This window comes from Vicugna pacos, chromosome 26, assembly GCF_048564905.1.
Source record: "Vicugna pacos chromosome 26, VicPac4, whole genome shotgun sequence".
Taxonomy (NCBI): Eukaryota; Metazoa; Chordata; class Mammalia; order Artiodactyla; family Camelidae; genus Vicugna; species Vicugna pacos.
Genome location: NC_133012.1, coordinates 27,373,942 through 27,398,259, shown reverse-complemented (window position 1 = coordinate 27,398,259; position 24,318 = coordinate 27,373,942). Strand labels below are relative to the sequence as shown.

The window sequence follows — 24,318 nt, the reverse complement described above, 5'->3', positions numbered from 1 at the left end:
CCCACGTATCTCCACTGACCAGGTGCGCTCCAGACACCATCTGCTTCTGATTGGCTCCAACAGATCATCTGTGCTATGTATTGACTAGTGAGTTTTTTTTTTTAAATGCCCCTTTGTTCCCTATTAACATCTGTAAAGAGATCCTTCCTGAACCTGTTACATACACCATGCAAAGCCGCTATTAAGTTGCTGTAAATGACTAAACGCTGAATTAAGTATTAGACATTTAATTAATATAGGTGTAATATAACCATGAGAAATTAGCTGCATTATTTGCACAGAAGTTGAGCTGAAATATAAGCATAAAAATGATTTGGAGAAATTTCCAGTAGAATCATTGTCTCTATCTTTCTCACATACACACTCAGATGTACACACACACACACACACACACACATTCTTTCTCTCAGAACATTCACTGATAGTCACAACGTAACTGTTCCTTCTTTTAGTGTCATACTTGACTTCAATAGGTTTTAAATAATTTTGGTTAAAAAGAACACGAAGAAAAAGTCGGAGGACAAGTAAGGTAAGAGGATAGTGACACAGCATCTCCTTCAAGATGTTCAGTAACTTCAAAGGGAAAGTAGTCATTTTACACTGAGATGTTTGTTCATCCTGCACCACTGAACCAAGCAATTAATGTTAACATCTTAAATGAACCTGCACTGTGATGCCCTGAAAAGGTGGATCACTTCTGGGGCATTCTGGCCAAAAATGCATAGTTCAACCAAATCATGAGGAAAACATCGGACAGACCCAAACTGAAAAACATTCTACAAACATTCTAGTGTATTGATTCAAACACATCAATGCCTTGAAAGACAAGGAAAGACTGAGGAACTGTCACAGACTGGAGGGACCAAAGAGATGAGATGACTTAATGTCATGTAGGATCTTGGATGGAAAAGTAGCTGGAGAAAAACTGGGGAAATCTCAGTAGTTAAAAATATTGTGTGGACATTACTGCCTTTTTTTTAACTTTTTTTTATTGATTTATAATCATTTTACAATGTTGTCTCAAATTCCAGTATAGAGCACAATTTTTCAGTTACACATGAACATACATATATTCATTGTCACATTTTTTCTCTGTGAGCTACCATAAGATCTTGTATATACTTCCCTGTGTATACAGTACAATCTTGTTTATCTATTCTACAATTTTGAAATCCCAGTCTGTCCCTTCCTACCCCCCACCCCCTTGGCAACCACAAGTTTGTATTCTATGTCTGTGAGTCTATTTCTGTTTTGTATTTATGCTTTGTTTGTTTGTTTTTTAGATTCCACATATGAGTGACCTCATATGGTCTTTTATTTCTCTCTTTCTGGCTTACTTCACTTAGAATGACATTCTCCAGGAACATTCATGTTGCTGCAAATGGCGTTATGTTGTTGGTTTTTATGGCTGAGTAGTATTCCATTGTATAAATTATATACCACCTCTTCTTTATCCATTCATCCACTGATGGACATTTAGGCTGTTTCCATGTCTTGGCTATTGTGAATAGTGCTGCTATGAACACTGGGGTGCAGGTGTCATTTTGAAGTAGGGTTCCTTTTGGATATATGCCCAGGAGTAGGATTCCTGGGTCATATGGTAAATCTATTCCTAGTCTTTTGAGGAATCTCCATACTGTTTTCCACAGTGGCTGCACCAACCTGCATTCCCACCAGCAGTGTACTGTCTTTATTTTAATAACTGCACTCTGGTTATACAAGATGTTAACTTTGGAAGAAAACTGGGTGAAGGTTTATATGGAATGCTTCAAAATACAAACTTTAAAAAAAGTGCATTCTAAGCCCTGAGATGTATGAAGCCCCAGTGAGAATGAGTTTGTGGGACCTTCTGTGAAATCAGAATTCAAACTACGCCAAGAGTTGTAATAAAAGCCCCTTTGAGCATAAACATCCTTTGACAGAAAAAACTGAAGAGACTTGGATGTCCATTAGATCTTAAACATGATATATACTATTTTCAAGTGTGGAAAAAGAAAGCTCCACTTCAGCTCCACACGATGTAAATTAACACTGAATTTACTATTTTTAATGCCTTTCCACCGTTAGGTGCATTAACTTAAAGAGTCTCAAAGAAATAAGAACACGGCAATGACTCCAAATTGTCAGACGCTTTAAAAGGATCTCAACAAATCTTCTCAACAGCCTCACACGGGCCGCCTGTGAGGTGCTCAAGGCTCAGAACGATTATTTAAAACGTTCAAGGTTACACTGTTAATAAGTGAGAAAGTCCACACACTCTAAACTGCGTGGAGAGAGGCTCATGTAAAGAACTGAGAGGTGCAGGCACCCACGCGTGTCGGCGGGTCAGCGAGCACCAGGGGACGATCTGGGCCCCACTTAAGCGTCAGGATCCGAGAGCCACACTGCTGGCTCTCCGACGGTGCCGCCCTCCACCGTGCGTTTCCAGGTCCTCTCAAGTTGGCAAACTGGTCCCTTTGTCTCATAATATGTCAGCCTAACGCCCAGTGATGTGCGGGGCTCTACAATTCCAGTTACTGATCTGGTATGTTAACAGCAGATGTGGAAGAAGACTGGAGGCACCGGAGTTCAGTCAACTCCACACCCCTTTTCAAGGGAAAGAGAACTCTGAGGACAGGCATGGGGGAATCGCTGACTCAGAGAACAACAGTTTATGAGGACAGAATTCTCCCTTCTGACTCACGGGAAGTATGATTCTGGAAGTCCACTTTGGAGCTCCTTTCAAGATGTCTCATGAAGCCTAAGCAAGCAGGAATTCCACAGCAGCTCCTAATGTTATTTAGAAGACAATACTCTGTCCTCTCTAGTGTTATTCCTGGATATCTAGACTCCGTGGCAATGGGAAATGGGGTCCTGGCACCAGAGACATCTATGAACCTCAGATCCTAAGAGATGGCCCCAAACATGGAGTGTTTGATAGATATTTGCTCAGCTGAGTTGGATGTGAGCCATCTATACACTTCCACGTTCACAGAAATATCCTTAAGTGAGAAGCCACACGGTGGTCACACGGCGGGGAATCTGGCCAAAAAACACGCCCCATGAGAAGCTGAACACATACAGATAAAAAGCTTTTCTTCTCAAAGATAAATCACCATTTTCCCAAAAGTCAAGTGTTATAATGCTGAATGTTTGCAAAACTGAAATGCGAAAATAGTAAGAGTGACGTGAACAGAACTTTAAAGAAGCCAACTGTTCTAAGCACACTGGAGCCCCTCACCTGAAGCTTTATTAATAATCCACTCGGAATGCAAAAACAGTTTTTCGCTGATGGAAGCAGCTCTCACCAGCAGAGGGTTTACACAGCCCTTGTCCACGAAGGACTCGGTACCCAGACGCTGGCAGATGTGTGTCCTGCTCAGAGAGACTTTACTTACTGCATCGCAGATGAATCCATCATCCTTAAAGCAGCAACTCCATCTTTAGTTCCACTTGCACCTGAGCCTCCCTACCTGTGAAGGCCAGGACTCCCTCAGAAATGCAGTTCATCCAGTTTTCAGCTGGTTTCTGTGATGCCTCAGTCTGCCCTCTCTCCTCTGATACTGAGAGGCCCCGCTCTGACGACAACCGTCTCTCCTTGCACTTCACTTTCTCTGCTAGTTTCTTTACTCGTCTTCCCTGATCACGATGATTCCTGATTCTGGTCCCCCTGCCGACTCCTTACAACTAAGCTTCACCTTTGCTTTTACAACGGCTTCTTATTCTGCTGGCTCTTCTCCAGGTTCCACTAGAATCCTGGCTTTTGCTTCCCTCCATCCCCAGCTACTGCCCCTTTCCACCTGAACAATCATCAATACTTGACATTCTCCACACTCCACCAAAACCCCCCTGCCTCTCCATCTCTAAGGCAGAATCTCCATCCCACTGGCTGCCTAACTCTACAGAAAAATTCAAAGACCAGCCTGAAAGATCCAATAGGCTCGTAACAGAGAAAACTAATATGGCAGGATACACCATTGACAATTAACCGGAGAGACCATGGCAAACCACAGAAGGTACCCAGCCTTTTTGGAAGATTACCTTGACCATCTTTTATAGAATGTATTGCAGACAAGGGGTACAGATGGTAAGGTACTTAGTTAGAAGGAAAGGGTTAATAAAGGCGTTCATGAGGGTAAAACAGTAGGCTTGGCAGGAAGGGATATCATTAAGAAGCATCTTCTGGGCACCTGGGATTTGAGGAAAGCAAAGAAAAGAGAGAAGCACCAGATTTTGAAGCACGGAGGACTAACAGCAGGATGGCGTCACTGACAGAGAAAAAGAAAGTTCCAGGCATGTGGCATCATCACTGAAAAAAACGTGTAGAGTGATGTGTAATGATTTTATATTATTTGAGTGGAGGGGCAGAAACAGGCTTAATTTGAGATAGATTATTTAAGATGCTCGTGAGATAGCCAGATTGAAAGACTGAAATGAAGGTAAAAATAAAATAAGAGGCCACTGCTGGGCTTAGAATAAGCTGGAGGTTTCCACAGAACAGACTGAAGGGGAACTTTCTAATTTAGACGATGAGCTAATAGAATGCCATCTGGTGGAGAGGAGGTATCAGGGCCTTATGTGCTTTGCTCAAACACATTTAAATAATTTGTGATTCAGTTATTATTTGCCCAAGCTGTTGATGAGGGCTATTTTAAAACTGAGTAACTTTATTTTAAAAACTCGTAATAAATGGTGTATCAGCCTACACATGGGTACGAAATTCATCTGCTTTTTTTTTTTTTTACTAAATAGTAATTCAAAATATTTTAAAATAATTAAGTCACAGTTCAATGTCAGGATATGTTTGGTTCACAAAGCCAGGAACCTGTGCTTCCTCTCATTTACATCTGCACACCTGTTTAGTGAAAATCTTTTCTGTGTGAGCCCATCTTTTACAACACACTGGGGAGGCTTAGAAAAACAGCTTGGTTAAAAAATATTGAACATTTAGTAGTGTTTTTAAGAATTTACTATAAAACACTATTTACAGGAACTAAAAAGGAAAATTACATCAATTAAGGGATTTTTCTATGAGGCAGCCTTGAGGCAATGGTACTTATTTCAGCTAACATGGACATATTTATACAACTTATTTGAAATGATATGTGAACATTTACAGGAATTAAAAAGAAGAGTTTTGAACGTGTACTCTGTGTTCTTTTGGTAGTTGTGAATGACAGCTGTCAACAAATATTCTTTAATGTTCTTATTCCAAACTGTATCTGCCAGGATTACATCTAGTACAAATCGTGACTCTCAGGAAACAGGAACGGATTCTACATCTGGTAAATTTCAGACTCCGAGGAGAGGAGTAATGGCGAAGATCCGGACTCCAGCCTGTTCACATCAAGCATCCATTTCACCATATTCCTGACTCAGGCCAACCCACCTTTTTGGGACTGATACCGTAAGTGTCCAGGACTCAAAAGATACGGCTCACTCTTTACACAGCTCCAACTAATTTATGACCAAGTTGATGAATTAAAAGGCCGCCTTTCTGTGTCTTTATTCCCTGGTCCTCCCTTTACGTGTGGAACCAGCACAGCACAAGCCTGACCTCTCAGATGTGAGAGCAATTTACAACTTGGAAGACAGCTGGAATATTTCTTCTCTCTTTCCTCACCGGGGAAAGTTTGTTCAAAGTCATCACAGATTCTAAAAGGCACTGCACTCAGCACACCTCATCTCAGGCCCCTTTACATGTCCACATCTCTGCCACGGAAGGCGACGGCTCAGATGTGAGCCAGCCCAGCATAGGGGAAGGGACTCATTGCTCAGGTGGTCAGATTTTACTCTTCCTTTCCTGCTGTGTCCTACATCATGGGAACGTATCAGGGTAAGAAATAGTAAAATTCATCTATTTGTCATACATTTTTTGCATTAATTTAAGACATACAATAACATCATCACCTGGTCAATTATTTTTTTTGAAGGGAGTGAACTATTTCTACTGATCACGAATCTACACCATATGCTGAGCGTAAGTGGAGAATACAGAACAAAAAGAATTACAAAAACACTATCATATACTTTACTTCATAGCATCCTCAAGCTTCATGTACTCTCTTGGGGAGCAAGCATTTGAAAATGACAATCAAAAAGGTCCTGGGAGTTGAAAGGAAACACTGAGAAGAAAACAAGAAAAACATCACGTGCACGGTATTTTATTTTAGGAAATTTAATAAAAAGATGCAGAGGATACCGCTCATGTACCCAGTGTTGACGTTTTACGAAAAGAGTGTCAATTTTTTTTTAAGGAAATAGAACAGTTCAAGTAAGTGAAGGAACTCCACGTTTCCTCCGCAAACCCTCCTGCCTGCCCTGAAGCCGGAAGGATGCGCTCACATCTCTGTTGTTACTTTGGTACAAACATACCCTAAGTGCTCGCAGGTTTGCTAATAAAAGTCCTAATATCTTAAATCTGCAAAAATAATCGTGCATATATTATTCTGTCACTTTTTAATTTTTTGAAATCTACTCAGAATTGAAAGCTATATAACCACTTTAACATCAGTAAAGTATAATGTCTACATGAACATGATAGATTACACACATCTACAACCCGGCAGACACATGGGTTGTTTCCAATTCTCCAGTGTTATCGACAGTTCTAGAATGAACGGTCTTGTCCACGTCTTATGATGTGAATGAATGAGTAACTTGTGCATAAATTACGAACATTGTTAACTGTGACTGCACCACTTTGCTTTTCAGAACTGCTACCCTAATTTACACTTCCATCAGCAATTAGGGGGTTACCACTTCCTCATGGTCTCCGAAACATTTGGGATTCCATCTTTTTAGATATTCTGTGTTTGCCAATTTGATGTCAGCCACATGGTATTTCACTGCTTTTTAATTTGCATTCCTGAATGCGGCGAAGTCAATCCTATTTTTTTTTTTAATCAGTCAGGTTTCTTGATCCATGTCATGTTCTTTGGTGATATTTATACTGGAATTTTTCTCTTTAAAGTACTGATTTGTAGTTCTTTATGTTATGTATATACATAAACATGTATGTGTGTGTAAATGTACAGCATTATACACATGTGCATATAGTGTTGATTACACACTGCAAACAACACTTCACAGGCCACATCCATCTTCTTATTTGCTTGATATTATCTTCTGATATAACTTATAAAATTTTGATGTACTCAAATTTTCCCTTCATTCTGTTATTCATACTTTTATAAATTTGTTGAAAATACTCTATTATTTCCTTCAAAAATGTTCCTACCTATGTGTGTGTGTATATATATATATATATATACACATATATATATATACATATATATATACATATATATATACATATATATATACACACACACATATGTTTGGAAATATGTGCATATGATATATATTTCCTATATTTATGTTTAATTATTTTAAAGGTTCATTTTTCACATTTGAGATCTTAACCGATCTGGAATTTACTTAGGGAAAAATGTGTAGTAAGAGTCTAATGTTCTTAACATCTGAACATATGGAATAGCTTTTATTTTGTATTTGGTGTATTTCTGATGACTTATAATTTAATTCACATACTAAAAGCTGTTTGGTGTCAGTTTCTTTTTTTTGACATTTTGACATTACCTCTGCAAGAATACCTGATCAGTTCTGAAAATGTTCCATGTTGTTGAAAATAATGTATGTTATTCTCTATATAGTGAGCAAGGTATTCATTATAGCAAGGTAATGGTTACTCAGTCCTTCTGACTTTAATACACTTTTCTGCTTTATTTATAAGTTTCTGATAAGGTGGTTTAAAGGCTCAGGACAGACTTGTCAGTTTCTCCTTGAAATCCTGTCAGTGTTGGCTTTATACTTTTTATCTACTTCAAAGCTCTCTGGTTGCATGAATTCAGGCTTATGGCTGTCATGCCCTCTGGAAGGTTGATTTTTTTAATCAAGATGTACAACTTTTATATCTCTATGAATGTATTTTGCCTTAAATTTAACATTGCATTATAATGTTGCTAATTTTAGTTGGTATATTTTTTCAAAATTTTCTCTATTGTCATCTTTTTGTTGTGTCTCTATAAATGAAGTATCTGATTTTGTTTTATCTAGTGAAGATAGTTTATTATCATTTGATTAAAAATGACTCATGTATATGAACTGATTGTTTTATTTATTTTCCTTTATCAGTTTTTTAATTTTCTCATTTCCTTATTCCATTGAAACAACGTTTTATTACTTTGTAAAGCCTGGGCTTGGCTAGAAGTCATGGACCATAATTCTCTTAATTCAGCAATTACCTTTTTAGTCTTACTACACACAGATAATCACAAATCTTCTGACAGTGTTACTTAGTATTTCTATCCTGCTTCTAAATACAGCTTCAGAGAATTTACAGACTCTGGGGATTGTTTATTATTTACATTTTCACTGTCTCTCCTAGAGTATAGCTATTAAATAGGAAATAACATATACACAAATGGTTATACATTTATTTTGTGTGTGTACACGATATATAAATACATATCGTGATCACACAGCATATAATTTATACCAAGGCAAGAAAAGGTAAAATGAGACGGGGTTATTCAGAGAAGAACATGGACAAGATAAATATCAAATACACTCGGAAGTCAATGCTCGGTGTGTACGACAGGGTATCAGGGAGGGTTATCACACGGAGGATGTCCACAAACCCCAAGTCGACAAGACAAAGAGGACTCAACGTTCGCAGAGCAGGAATCTTCAGAAGACGACCCTGACAGATGTGAACACGGTCTGTGTGCAGAGGGCAGGTTGAGAGAATGGCTGTAACCCCTCCCACTTTGATATTCCGTGAGGAGAAACAAGATAGCCTTCTAATATGTTCCTGGACATGGGACTCAGAATGAGAGTCACATATTATTGAATAAATCTGGGCAAAACCGCTGACTATGAAGGATGGATGGGGGGTTGGGGACTAAATTCTAGAGGCAGACACCATCCCTTACACACAAGTGAGGTCACCTGAAGCAACCCATCGTCAGCGGTGCCAGGGCACCTGCAGCAGCATGAGCGGTCCAAGAGGACCAGCAGGAGAGCTGCCCCACTAAGCAGAGCCAATACTGCTGACCCAGGGGGCTGTAACACAAGTTGTTTTCCTAAAGTTCCTAAGTCTCGACCTTGTTTGTTACACAGCAATAGGTAACTGTAACATACAGCAGTTTAATTTTACAGCTGTGAATTTAAGAGTTACCTGCATACTAGAGACAGCTGATATTTAAATAAGGGGCTGAGGGTCAAGTTTTTGCCATGGTGGGGCAGCTTATGGTATTTAGGGAACGGGACTATGGGCAGGAGCCAGTAAACAATGAAAAGAAATAAAAATCATAGAGATTCAGTGATATTAAAATTCCTCCCAATAATATGAAGCCAGAGAAAATAAACTTTATAAAGAACCCGTGTTCAATGTTATCACACAAGGCAGAGACAAAGAAAAATGAGGAACCAAGGTTAAAAATACTAGTTAGAAAGTCACCAGTAAACTTCAAGATGATAATCTGTATAAATCGCTCCTGAGCAAATTAGAAGATGTTTTGCTGTGAACAGAATAGGGGATGAGAAAAAGGAAAGCAGGTTTTAATTTGGTGCTTTGGGAGGGGAAGAGGGATGGAGAGCCTGGAGCCATAGAAAAACCAAACGCATCTGTTTCTAAAATGCAAAGGCCAAAGAATTGAAAGAGAAATTCACTTACGGCCGTGAAATGAATCACCTGCAGAGGAAAATACATAGAACCGGCGATGCCGATTTACACGCATCCCATGTGTGGTTATGTTGATGACAGCCAGAGCTAACAGGATCCAAGCAAGTGCCATCCATCCGGGAGATCACTCTGACTCGGGCAGAGGTAGGTGAGGGTACAACAAAGGATCACCACTCAGCAGCTTCTCCAGGTGACGGGGCTGTTTCAGTGTCACTGTGTGACTGCATCGATTGTGAGGAGATGCTGACACTAACTCAGTCTCCCACATATATAATTAATACCCCACTTGGCACTGTTAGGGCAGACCTCAGAAATAATCCCCAACCCCTTTTCCCTAACATTACCTTGCAAAGAGCACGTGTTTCAGACTGTAAGGGGGCATCTACGTACACCACCTAGTAGCCTTTCTGGAATCACACAGAAGTCCAGTTCTCCACCTGGACACACCACGCCCAACTGAGAAATGTCAGAAATGCAACTTGTCATTTTAAGCCTCTCAGCAGAATTGTAAGACACTGGGCTGCATTACAGGGCTGAGCATGTGCCGTGTGAATGCCCGTGTGCTAGGGGATGATGCAGCAAACGACGGGGCTGTCCTCAGGCTCGCCACCGAAGGACTAACACCACGCAGCTGCTTGTGTCCAAAATACATGTCTCAGTCTGTTCAGATGCAGTTTGCAGAAGATGCTACAAATGTGACGGCCTAAGAGCTACTAATATTAGATATACATCCATGTCTCACGTACTTATGAGAAAAGATGTCCTTGTTTCAAAAAGAAGTAGTCATTCACCTTTTTCTTTTGTAATAAAACATTAAAAAAAAACCTCCCATATATAATGCTATAGGATAGAAAGCTTTACCCTTCTGCACTTTGATTTATGAAAAGAATGTAATTATTTTGTTGGACACTTAACACTGTTCATGGGTTCTTCAGAAGACAAACTACCAGTTACAAAGACTTTTGTCCTATTCCGTCATTTATAAAGGACCCTTTGTGCTCAGTTGTTGGGAGAAAATGGCTTAGATTCTCTTATTTCTGGGGGGAGATCTGGGTACAGCTGAGAGAGGACTCAGTCCTTAATCAGCCTCCACTTACTGCTTTGGGACCAATGGACTTCGGCCAGTCACTGTCACTGGGCACTGCCTAGTGTGGCGGCAGTAAGATGTGTGCGTCCCTGGGGCTGGGAAATCCTACGACACTAACACTTCCTCCATCCCCTTCCTTATTCCCTCGGGCATTTGGCTGGCATCCATTGTTGCCATCGGCTTTGGCTAACGGCCAGACCCCAATTCTGTTTTTTCCTTGTCTTAGTTGGGACCCACTGGCACCTCCCTGCTGAGTCAACCTCACCTTGGTTTATCTGTGGACCTGAAAGCATTCCGAATTCCTTCCAAGTCCTCTGCACTTCCTCGGGCCAGACAGCCCATGGCCACCTTGACCATGGGGCCATTCTTCCCCAGTTACATTGTTCCTATGTCAGGCCCTCTCAATCTTACAGCGTAAGCGTTTACTGAGTGAGGGATTGGGGAGAGTAGGACAGCCCCCTTCCCTCCCTGGGGCACATCACCCTTCACTGTGCCCGTGTTTTCTGTTAAAATTATTCACCACAATCGCTCTCTCTCCTCCTGGCTGATCATCTTCTCCAAACTCGTTTCTTACTTCTTCTCTCCTCTCCTGAAGCCACCCCGCAGAAGGTCTTCCCCATCTCAGCCCCTGAGCTCCCCCTAATGACTGACCGGGACGTCTCATGAGGACAGGAGAGAAATTCTGACTTCTGGCCCTGCAAGAGAGAGTTCTGAAATGATGAAGAATGGAAAGAAAGTCAAACACCCTCTCCTCTGGTCCAAGAATGACACCCAGAGTGTCCTGCTGAAGGGACACATCCTGAGCTCTGATCTCTGGCCCCACCTCTCTACCCCGCCCCAGCCCCACATTTTTTCCTGCCCTGGAGCTATTACCAACTGAAATAAATTTTCAGAGGAGCTTAGGTTTCAGGAAAACATTAACAATGATTGTCCCCAATTACACTATTATTTATACCTGATGGACTTCATGAGGAGATCATTCCCTGAACCGGAAACTGTGCTAAGTGCTTGGAAGACAAAAACGACAATGAAATTTGCACCAACAGAGTCATGGTAGAAAGGATAAGCTGTGTAAATGCATGTGCTATAGAAGAATGTGTGGGGAAAAAAATCTGTAAGTGGAAAAAAAAAAAGATCATAATTCAATTATAGCTGTGTATGTATGTGCGTAGCTTCAAAGTAGGTCCACGCAGTAACTTAGAAAATGGTAACAAGAAAAAAATCATTTTTAATTGAGCATCCATCTAGAAAAGCATTAACAGTAATGGTTTAAAATGATACTAGATCCAAACAGTGTGTAATTGAAAGGAATTCCTTGACAGTGTCTACACACTTGCTGCCTGGAAAATGTTGAAATATACCCCAGTTATGTCATTAACTTACACATAAATATTTTTGGTTACCTTTGGAAAATTTAAAAGGAAGTCAAGTTTCACCATGAATTTTACTCCTAATTGTACAGAGGTGGTACCCAGTTATTAGGTTGTCATCCTTTCCTCATTTCCATTTTAAACTATCTCCATTTGTGTTAAATATTTCTAAGTGCTACTTCTCTAATGACAATATATACTGAACTTAGAAGTAATTTAGTGCTGAATTAGGGCTGTGTTTGCCCTGCATTGAGAATTCAAACTGTCATTACAACTGAACATGAATTACTTCAGCACTAAATTTTGTTTTCTAATCATGAACTGTAAGCATATTCTACTGCAGATTGCCTATGAAACAGAAAGTCTAAAAATAGATCACCTGAAGTGATAAAGAGAAATTATTTCACTAAGTACAATAAAACATTAGGAACACTAATATTAAGGTCTTGCTAAACTAGAAATTAGAGCAAATATGTTCTGTTGCTGGTTTTTCCACTGACCTTCTGTGTAACCTGAAGCAAAGTCATTGCTCATTTACTACTCTTTTTTTCCCCAGTGAAATAGAAATATATGTCACTTGTCCTAAAATTATGCTAGGAATTGTGTCATTACAAAGTAAGGAAACACATTTTACATTTTCAAATTAAATTTGAGATTCAAAGATAAAAATGCAAATGTTTTAAGAATACATAATATACAGGTAAAGGGAAAACTTTTAAGAGTGACACATATCAAGAAATTACACACGAAATATACAATATTTGTGTGACCACAAAAGAAAGTAGTATCAAGAGTCTTCTTTTCTAGTGAAAAACATTTGCTTCCAACATTACCTTGGCTTTCAGTGCTACACGCTGCCTCTATCTTAAGCTTACTCTTCAAACATCCTACAGGGGAAGGAAGGGTTATCATAAGCCTACTTCCTCGTCTTTGATGGATTTTGTGTATGTTCACAGCCTTTGGCTACGTTACCCCGGGACTGTCAGTAACGTCTCACCTGGCATCAGTCTAGAAATAGCAAATGGCTAATATCCATGTTGGTCTCAGTCAAGCGAGGGACCTGCCGTCTTCAGCGCTCCTCAGACCACATCTGGTCATGTGTCTACAGCGGCTGGTGCTGCGATGACCAGTTTCCTGGCACTGGATCTCCACGCAGGTCAGATGGAGGAGGCGGGCTGCACTTGGGCGGACCCCACCCCTGCGAGGCAGGAGACGATTCCACGTGTGCTCAAGGTCACCGGTGCAGCTTTCAGACACACGCTATCTCTGCTTCCCCCCAGGAGCCTTCATACTTAGGACTGGTAGCTTTAAAATGCTTACGTTTCCTCTCTTTGTTAATTTCTTGCTGCAACGTTCAACTATCATTTTAAAAACAAACCCTAACAGATTAATGATTCAGTTTCTCATTTATCAAGTGTGCGGATCAGCACTGGTCTTCCTCCTATGAATCTACCTTGTGTAGGTTTTTCTTACACTTGAAAGTCTTTATACATGAAACGTGGACTCTTGAAACCATCCAAACTGGCATTCTTACGAAAATGAAGTCTCCTGATCACAAATTGACCTACAGAACTCAAAAAAATATGTTCTGAGGGAAAATTTGTTGACTAGGTTCTTTTAGATATCAGTTAAAATTATTTACTGAGCACCTGACAGGCACACAGCCTAGCAGCTTCGGTCCAAGAAGCTCATTTCTGATACTCACTAGTAGCTTGTGACTTTTCATTAACTACGTAAATTCTCAGAGCTTCAGGAAGTTTTGTGTTTAAAACGGAGAGCAAAAAAAAAAAGGGCAGGTCCACAAGGTCAAACAAATGGGACAAAATGTTAATCAGTGAATCCCATATTCTTGCAATTTTTCTGTACTACAAAATTACTTCCAAATAACATTTAAAAAATGAGGAAGACCTCAAAATTCTGTATCATAATTATTATGGAGATGAACAAACACCAGCGATAAAGGACCCAGTCTGGGACTTAGCACAGTGTTTAAAACACACCACAAGCTATTTTTACCATGTGCAACTGCCCCTCCCCTTAGAAGCCACAAGGAATGGACCACCAGCGCTGATCAGGAACTCTGGCTCCGGGAAGAAAACCACCACCTCAGAGCATCCAGAGTTAAGTCCTGGACTTCCCAAGTAGACAGTGTCTAAAGAGGTTAATGTTACGATGCAAGAAATTGATATGAATTTTGAAAGACGGGTTGACATCAGTGGCCATCTCTGGGCTTCAGGCTCACATCCAATCTCCTTAGCTTGACCTGCAAGATCTTTGACTCTTGAAACCCTGCCAACGGGCTGTCCTCGTCTTCACCCCACCCCTCGATCTCAGCATATGTGCCCTCACGTCATCCTGTTATGCTTTACCGTTTTGAATATTAATCACAGTCTACCATCATCGGAAGCTAACTTCACCTTTACAGAAACTCACTTGGAGACCACAACCTGGCACAGGTCACTTCAAGGTCCTGGGAGAGAGCCAGCAATGGGATGGCAGGGCCAGTGACTCTGGAAGAGCTTACCAACCTCCCTTTTCACCTCAGCTTTCTCTCTGCCATGCCTCCTTCTGTGTCAGTGGCACTGGTGTGGCCGAGGTGACTGGAGATGAGTTCAGGAGCGCAGGATGTATGCTGAGTTAGGTTTTGGTGGGATATGATGATGTGACTTACAGTCATTTCTCTTTAGTGTGAACGTTATCCCTGAACATCCAGGTGGAGAGGAGCTTTCCAGATGACTCCCTCCACCCTGTGGATTTGACCCCCCTGCTGTCCTGTCAGAAAGGCTGGAAGTCTGGGATTGTACAATCACGTACGTGGGCAAAGACCACTAGCATTGGAAGCATGTGAAAGGCAGAGGAGAAATGATTCTGCAATAGATGACATAACAAGGTAAGTTTGCACAAGAGTCCTCCAGCCACCACACGTGTAAAACTTCTGCTGAGGACTGTGACTCTCGCTGATGTTTAGTTTAAACATAATTTTTCTCTTGTTAAGAATATCCTTGATAAAGCAGCAAAGTTCTCATACGCCATACATTTTTTCCCTTTTGATGAGAATCACACAAAACACAATTTATCAGAATCCCCATGTTTCCAGCACCTAAACCAGTAACAGGACTAAAAAAAATTAAAAGTACAAAATAATATGTGGTGTATGCACTCCAACTGTCAATTATATCTGATCAACCGTCCTAGGGGAAAAAAAACTGAACTCGCTCTCAATCGCTGAAGAAACTATTAGAAAACCATTAGAGAGGTAATTAAAGAGTAATGCAGCCAACACTTGTAAGGAAAAAAACATCTAATTTGGCCAGTTATAAAAATATTGGGTTTTTTCTGCATGTGTTTTTCTTTGTAATATCTGTGCTATTTGTTAGATCTTTTATCTTTATAATAATGGTGTAACTTTCCTCTTTCTAAGTGAATATTCCGTTTTGTAATCATGGCTTTGCATTATTTTTCTTAAAAAGAGTCTCCCAAATTGAATACACTCCAAGCCCCAGAGGCCTGCTCTCTGCCTCCAGCTCTGCACAGCTCGGCACGGAGGGGCATGAGCTACAGAACGTGGCTCCCAGTGCTGTCGCTTGCTGGTCCTGTGACAACAGACACGCTTTCTCATCATCACGAGTCACAGTTCGCTTCTGCTTCCCTACAGACGCCGAGAGAGAATGCGCTTCAGTAAGCGTGAGGATGACAGCAGACTGCGCACGCTGGGAGCGCTCTGCGCAGTGAGAGTCACATTGGTGTTCAGGAGGAGGAGCCCATTAGAGCAACAAGACAAACAGCGAACGAACGCTTCCTTCTCCACGTGTTCCGTTCTGGGATCCGAATGGGTGTGGAAGCCGTCCTTCACCCTCCTTGCTGGGAACACAGAGTTTCTGGGTCAGGGAGACAGGCCTATGTATTTATATAACGGGAGGCACTCGCTCCAACTCGGTTTTCCAGCGCAAAAGGCCTTTACCTTTAAACTGGCTCTAGGAAACACGCTGAGAAATCAGAGTGCTTCTAGAGATCCCCTCCCCTTCAGCAGGGGCCCGAGGAGACCCCGTGTCTCTTCACCTGAGGAACCAGCCGTCCGTGAGGAAGGACACAGTCCGCAGCCACCGGGGTTTCCCCAACAGCGGCTGGGTCCACCGAAGACGGCTGATATTCTGCCCCAAGAGAAACCATCTCTTGGCACTTCTTTGGCTGACAGTCAATGTCCACTCCATTTACAGTCCTGTTGTTCAACGTGAATCCATTCAGTCAGGCACTCTTCACTCCAGTGCTTCCTTAAACTCTGCTGCCGAGACGTGGTTAATCTCACACCCTTTGTTCTTCATTTAGTAAGAATTTATCGATAAAAAGACTGCAAACTTTCCTACCCATCTTATGAAAATGGTATCTCTTCCCTCGTAGGACTGTCCACTAGTGTAAGAGAAACGAGTGGTGAGACCCTGTGATGATTACAGGTCTCATTATAAACTGACAAATTGACCTTCTTGTTTCGTGCAATGGGCTCTGGTCTCCACTAAGGTGAGTCAATCCCCAGAAGATGTTTCTGCTTTTAGAAGGCTGTTAAAATTAATATTCTACATCATCAAGGTGACGGCATGACCCTAGATTAAAAATTAGCCAGGATAATGACCAGCACCTTGTTAAAGCCTCATGGGGAGCTGAGCTGGCCCTGCTCGCCACACCTCACCAAGTGCTTCCGCATCATGACACGAGCCCAGGGTTGGGGGCCTTTCTTTCCAAGCTGAATTTCCACACCATCTAGTGGAGGTCGACAGACAGATGCGTAAATAACTTGGGTGTAACGTCACCATGCCAAGACAGAGACTTGAATACGAGTAAATTAAAATGGAACACAGGCTCCCCTCTACAGTAACTTACACTGGGGAGAAGTACGGCCATGGATGGGGAAATAGTTACTGACTAAACACGAGGCGCAGGCGAAGCCACTTGGAAGAGGACAGAAGTTGCAAAGGTGAAGACCTGGAAGGATGCACAGGTCTCCAGTCCTCGAAGCACAAGCAGCCAGGTGCAGCCACATTGGGTTTCTCAGCTCTGGGCCTCGCTGAAACCTGTCCTACACGTGCCGTGAGTCCGTCAAAGCCTCCCGACGTCTGGCATCCGTATCCTCCTGCCGCGCTCGCGATTTCAGGCACACGAGCGCTTGGGCACGCGCAGGTATCTGGGGACCTAGGTGTTTCCACTTGTGCCAGTAAGTCTTTGTGTTCAGCAACATCACAAGTCCCAATGAAGTCAACAGAAACTGCCCTCCCCGCGAGGCACTGAGCCCATCACGTCAGCCATTACTTTCATCAGAACTGGTGGAGTTGAATCCGACGGCTGCAGTCCAGGCTGACCTGCCATCTTCAAGTCTTTAAATGTAATACAACCCGTATTTGAGGCTGGTTCAGACAAATTCACCTTTTATTTCAGAGTTTTTAATGGCTACTCTTTTTTAAAGTACCTCTTGGAGAGAGTACATGCACATTTTTTTTTCTTAATGTCTTTATGAGCAAATGCTTTTAAAAGACTATTAGGTCATTTGAAGTACAATTTTTATTTAATAGCTGGAGAATTAGACTCAGCATGGATTTACCGGTTACCCGACTTTCGGACAGTACAATGCTCACTGTGGAAGACCAACTTCACAGCTTTATTGTCAGTAACATGTTGAGGGGGAGGAGCCAAGATGGTGCAGCAGAGAGACTCACAGCTCGCTCTCCATAAATACACCAAGAATGACATCTACCAACCCACTGAATCGCTCAGTCATACATTGAGGCTGGTATTCAAAAGTATTTGAAGAAGAGATGAATCTTAAAATGAAACTGGCCATTGTTACAGGCAAATCTGAAAGTTAATACAGAACGTGCAACGGGATATACTTGATGTCAGAGAAATGACTTTCTCTCAAGCGAGGAAGCCCTGAAGCAAGACTTCTCTATCAACTAAAGAAAACATTTGTGTGAAGCTGTGCCTCTGCGCAAGATCACAGCCCTGTCTTCTCAGACTCCACTCCACCATGCCCCGCCCCACCCCGTTCTCAGGGTTCCCTTCCCCCTCAGTCACAGCACACACAGATGACACTGCTTCACCCTGTTTAAAAGGAAAACAAAACCACCGCCAAGAAACATTGCTCCTTTCTCCATCAGGCCTTGGCACACTACTCCATGTTTCCATGTCATATTTATAGTAAAATGCCCGCAAAGAGTTGTCTGTTTTTCTTGTCTCCAACACACCTCCCCTAATTCTCCTCTGAATCATTCCAGTAAGAGTCCTACAGCCACCGTTCCACCAAACAGCCCTCGTCAACACCAACAAAGACCTTCTCACCATGAAATGCCGTGGGAAGCCACCTCTCCCCATCAGTCACGACCGACTTGTGGCACTCGAGACAGCTGGCACGTCTTCCTCCCTGAAAGACCTGCTCGAGTCAGCTTCCAGGTGACAGACATTCCCCAGTTTCCTCCTCCTTCACCTGCTGCTCCTCCACGAGCTGCACTTGAGAGCCTTCCTCATCTCCCAAGCGTCTGAACCCTGGAGTAACCAAGGATCAGGTCTCCCGACCACATCAGTGTCTTTTAACTTCTTGAGGATCTTGCCTTGTGGCCAGCAGCTCCAATATTTCCATCTGATCCGGGTCCTCATTCCTGCACCCTGATTTGTAGATCCAGGTGCCCCAGGACATTGGTCTCTGGATGTCTGATTGGCATGTACATTTAATCTGTCTACAGATAAATCCCCGATCCCCACCCGACTACCCCACTGCACCTAACACCCTCCTTTGGACACGTTCTCCACCTCCAACAACCTCGCAGTCATGGCTGACTCCTCATTGCTCATACCCTGTCTTCATTCAGTTAGTATATGTTACTGACTCTAGTATAAAATCCAAAATTAAACACTTCACCCTAGGACTTTTAAACTGTTCTTACTGCTTCCTGGAATGCTGTTTCCCAGAATCCCCGTCGCTGTCTGCTTACCTTTCTCAGGGAATAGTGTCCCTCTCCATCCTGTCTACCCTTGGCGCTCAGACTCTAGCCTGAGAACCCTGAGAGCCCTCCCCTGACCTACACGTCTTCACACCGCCCACACCACCTACCACCGCGAGACACACGTACATTTCAGCTGTGTATCTGCTCATGGTAGGGTTCCTTCAACCAGAATTAGGAGGGAGCCTAGGGATTTTGTTCTGCTTTGCTCAGTGTTGTAGATCTAACCTCTAGAAAAGTTCTAACATATAGTAAATGGTCAATGAATATTTATACAAAAGTATTAATTTTATAAAGAGCTGAATACAATAAATGTTTCTATTCTGTCAACTGTCACATTGGTAAACTGTGACCGTGTAGAACTGACCTTCTGAGCTAATGTAAATTTAACATAGGCTGCTGTCAACACCTTATGAACCACCTAATAGTCCAAATTCTAAGTGAATATGCTTAACAGAATCATCCCCAGTTATAGCTCGTTCTTTTTCTCTAAAATGGATTAATAAACATAGGTGGAAATCATTCAATTGATGTGGAAATCATTTCAATTCAAACATCATCAGCACAAGGAAATCAAATTCTCGTTTCAAGACGCTGATCTAGAAAAGGCTGACTAAAACAGGTCTTCACTCATTAACCCCATCACTTAATACACGTAAATGAACTGCTGCACCTTCGGACTGCTGTGACAGCGTCTTTTGTGGTTCTTATTCGTGTCATATTTTAAGGGCTATTTATACTACCTGTAATTATTCTGGATCTTTCCTAAAATGATTATTTTACAATCTGATGTAACAAAGTAAAATCACAACTCATTGCCGAAATGCCCCTCAGTCTGACTGAGGAGGACACCCAGAGTCCCAGTTACCTGGGGACGGTCTGTTTCACCTGCGGTCAGAACGTACTAACACCCAAAGGCTGCGCTCTGAAACCACCAGCCCATTCTGCTCCCTGGAATGGCCATCGAGTAGGCAGACTGCTGAAGACAGTCCCTTGAAAGTGATGCAGGAAAACATGTGGGGCGTGAGGAGGGCTGTGTCCCAAGCTGGAGACGGCCCAGCCAAGTGTGGGTCCTTGGCTTCGTGCAGGAAAGAATTCGAGAGCGAGCCACAGTTGAGTAAAGGTAGATTTATTCAGAGAGATACACTGAGGCAAGAGAAAGGCCACGAGGTGTGGGGGTTGGGTGCTCAGATTAAAAGTGGGCACACACTCCACAGACAGAGTGCGGGCAGTCTCAGAAGAGGAAGAGAGAAGGGGCAGCGGGGAGGTACTGCGTTGCCAGTTTTTATGGGCTCGGTGGCTTCATATGCTAACAAGTGTAAGGACCAGTCTAACTAGCCTGGGGAAGGGGCTGGGATTCCCAGGAACTGGCCATTCCCCACTCTGTGACCTTCTGTGGCCAGCCTTGGGACTGCCCTGGTGCCTGTGGGCGTGTTATTCGCCACACTTATATTACAATGAGCGTATAATGAAGCTCAGGATCTGCTAGAAGTCAAATCTCCCACCATTCTGAGCCTCAGGGCCTCCCAGGGGTTGAGTCTTCCACCACTTTGATGTTAACTGCTGTGGCAATTCTTGAATGGCTGTGCCCCGCCCCCTTCCCTCCTGTCTCAAAAGGGTCTTTTAAAAGTGTAAAGAACTCCTTTTTTTTTTTCTCCTGTGGAGCAAAAGCCAGCAAAGAAGTCTGCAATGAGAAAGTGTCTTCTACAGTCATGGCCTCGATGTGCAGACCCCGAGGGCCAAGTGGGCCAGCAACAAGATGGTCCACTCCTGGGCAAAGGCCCCTGTGACTTCGCCACAGGCTACACCAATCAGAGGCACAGTCCCTGCGGGAACGGGGCATGTGCTCTGCTGACAGGGAGTTAACAGAGCTGGGGGTGGACAGAGGGAATTGGGGAAGAAAACAGGAAGGGTTCAGGGCATTTCTTCTCAAAGGGGGATCCCGAGGACCCTACCGCAGGAGGTGCTCCACAGAAATGGGTTTCTGTGGTCCAGTCAAGTTTGGGAAACACTACTTACAAAGCCCCTCTTGGAAATCCATGTGATCATGAGACTATTCAAGGTGGGGGTGAAGAAATACCTTTCACTTTGGCTTAAACACCTTCTCGAGGAACTTACTTAGGGCGGGTGTAGCTCAGCGGTAGAGTATGTGCTTAGCATGCACGAGGTCCTGGGTTCAGTCCCGAAACCCTCCATTTAAATAAGTAAGTAAGTTAACAAAACCTAATTACTTCCCAAATTTTAAATATTTTAAATTAAAAAAACTTATTTTTTTCAATCTTGCATGTTCTAAGCATTTCATTTTCAGTCTAACACTTGTTAAAATCTCATGCACAAGTTTTACATGAAAAAGATTTATGCTAAAAATTGTTATGGATTATAGGCATATATTTAGTGACAGAGTGTAAACAAGGATGGGAAAGTGGGACAGGGGAAGGTAAGTTTCTAAAGATGACGTTTACTATTGCTCAATATAAAAATCTAAAACTCCGATTGAGTTTTTGCTAGTAGTAACTTGCAAATTTATTTTAAATCCATAATTAATATTGACATTATACTATTAATCTCACATGTATTTACGCTGTATTTGTAGTACCGATGCCATAGTTATATAATTATATTCATGTTTAAAATTAATTTGGATTATGTTTAATATTATTATGGTTAATATTGTTAAAAAATAAATTGAATTTGAATAGCTGTAGGCAGGATGTAAACCAGGAATCTTCCATGACTACCCATGAATCTAAAAAGAACAACAGTGGGTGCTCACTCCGTACCACGCATTCTTCGAAGCAGTGCGTGTTTAACTCACTATTTAATTTTTCCAAAGAGTCTATGATGTCATTAATTCTATTATCATCATCCCGGTCTTAAAGTGAAACTCAGGCACCCAGGGACTAGGGAGTTTGTGCAAAACGCAGAGAAACAAAGTTGGAGCCTGGACACAGGCGGTCGCCTCCCCGAGCCAGGCGGGCTCAGCGCGAGCCCACCACCCATTTCCCCAAGCGCGCTGCCTTGGGAGCAGCTGGTTACTCCCAAAAGGCACCTTAGACCTTTGCGCTCTGCATCCACCTGGTGACGTCTGGGATGCCCTCCCACTTCAGAAAAGATAACGCAACACAAGGTGCAAAGAAAGGTTTGGTCTTTCAGTCATTCAAACTGATGCATTCATGTGACTGGGAACGGCTTAGCTTGGAAAAGAGAAGTAAAAAAGGAAAGTGATAATTATCTTAAGAGACTGAAGGAACTGCCGTCTCATGATAGACAACAGGTTCTTGGTTCTCAGTTTTCTAAGTGTAGGACAGGTTTTAAATTCTGGCACCAGCCACCTGCTAGCTGTATGAACATGGCTACGCTGCTTAACTGCAGATTCTCATTTGTAAAAGGAGCGTTTTATTACCTGCCTGTATCAGAGTGGTTGACAGAATAAGACGAGACCTTGTGAAACACCCAGCAGCTTAGTGAAATGCTTGCAATATAAATGCCATGAGACCATCACCGTGGATTCGGATCCACACTACACAAAACATCAGTGTTCTCTGTCGCTCACGATGACCAAAAAGAGAAACACGGGCGCCGCTTCGCAGGGCGTCGCCTTGTCCCTGCACAAGACACACAGCCCTTCCTGTGGGGTGCTCGGAAGGCAGGGCGCACCCGTTTGTTTCTCGCAGAAGCAAACTTAGAGTCAGCCCGAGATCAGACGCGTAAGGGAGGTTTTGGGTGTGTCTCAGTTCCAGGAGTGGTCGCGTCCACGTGCCCTGAGCCGGGGCAGGGCCTGGCGTGAGACTCACGGGAAAGGCAGCCGCTCCTCAGTGCAGAAGCCTCTGGTTATTTTTAATCAGCCCTAAGAACCATGGCTCTGAGAAGCATTCTGCCTCCCTCAATTAGCATTCCGAGTACTGCCTTATGTTCTCATCGCCTGTCCCGTAGCAGGCATGCCTGTGACCAGGGACAGGGCAATTCATTTAGAGTGGCTTCTGTTACAACTGCTGCTGGAAACAATGCCAACGATTTTATTTTTGGTCTATTAGTGAAATGACAGCACTAATCCATTCCACAGAGGAAGCAAGCAGCTGTCAGATGGCGCGAGCACGACAGTGCACGCACTACAATTTCCTTCTGCTGAGTATCAGGGTTTTTCCACTGGTACAGATTTATACTGCGGAGCACTCCCAGCCCCTGCCCCGGGTGCACGGACGTTCACAGCGCACCGGTCCTCGGGGAGTATGAGGACAAACAGCGCCAACTGTTTACCTTTGGGCCCCCGGTGCTTCATTCACCAGAACTGAAACGCCAGCGTTACCTGAAACATGTGACGGACAGAGGCGCCGTGACAATGACTTCTCAGGTTCCGATTTTCCCAACAACGTGACTGTTACACCTCGGCAACTGCTCCTCCTGATGGATCTCCTGTGAACTGTTTTCCGGGCATTGATAAGACGGAAACTGGGATTTTCATTAGTTGTTGAACTTTACACTAACAAGCTTAAGGAGCACCTTTGGGTTGAAATCAGAGAGTGATGCCTGTAGACACAGGAACTTCCGAGACGAAAACAGACATGAAAAGGAACCTTGGAGAGCCGGCAGTGGGCATAGTATCGGCCCTGCAGACACTCTTACCACCATGTTTTAAACACAAAAATACAAAAGCAAACACTTTCTTCAATCTCTGTGGGCAAATAACACCAGAGCACATGTTGATTGCCAACTTAAGAATGGCTTAATTTCCTGAAACTCCTGAGTCGCCAGGTCTCTGACTCAAGTAACTAACAAAGCTGTCCGTTACAGCAAAGCAATTAAGACTGGCCACCTCAGCAGCCTCTCTCCAGGGCCACTTACTTCTTCCCCTGGGTACTGAGAACGTGGGTTAAGTAAGCAGCAGAACTGACTGACAGAGGAAAGAGTGTCTGGCTTCCGAGGAAAGAGCCCTGGCTGTAGGCGGGGGTCCCACACGGTGGTCGCCTATCTCTGCAAACAGAGCTTTACTGGAACATAACCACCACGCTCAAACGCCTTCCAGGGCGGCTACCACCTGATACCAGCAGAACCGAGCAGCTGCGGCAAAGACCCGACAAACCGCAAAGCCAGAGATATTTTCTACCTGGCCCTTGACAGAAGAAGGTGGCCAGTCCTCTTTCGAGCGACCACACCTGAGTCCCAGCTCTTGCCTGCCATGGGATGCCGACG

General features: G+C 43.1%; 1 protein-coding gene across 1 annotated transcript in view; it reads right to left on the bottom strand.

Annotated features, from left to right (window-relative positions):
- CSMD1 (CUB and Sushi multiple domains 1) overlaps positions 1-24,318 on the bottom strand; it is a 1,700,362-nt gene that overhangs the window by 871,147 nt on the left and 804,897 nt on the right. The window lies entirely within an intron of this gene.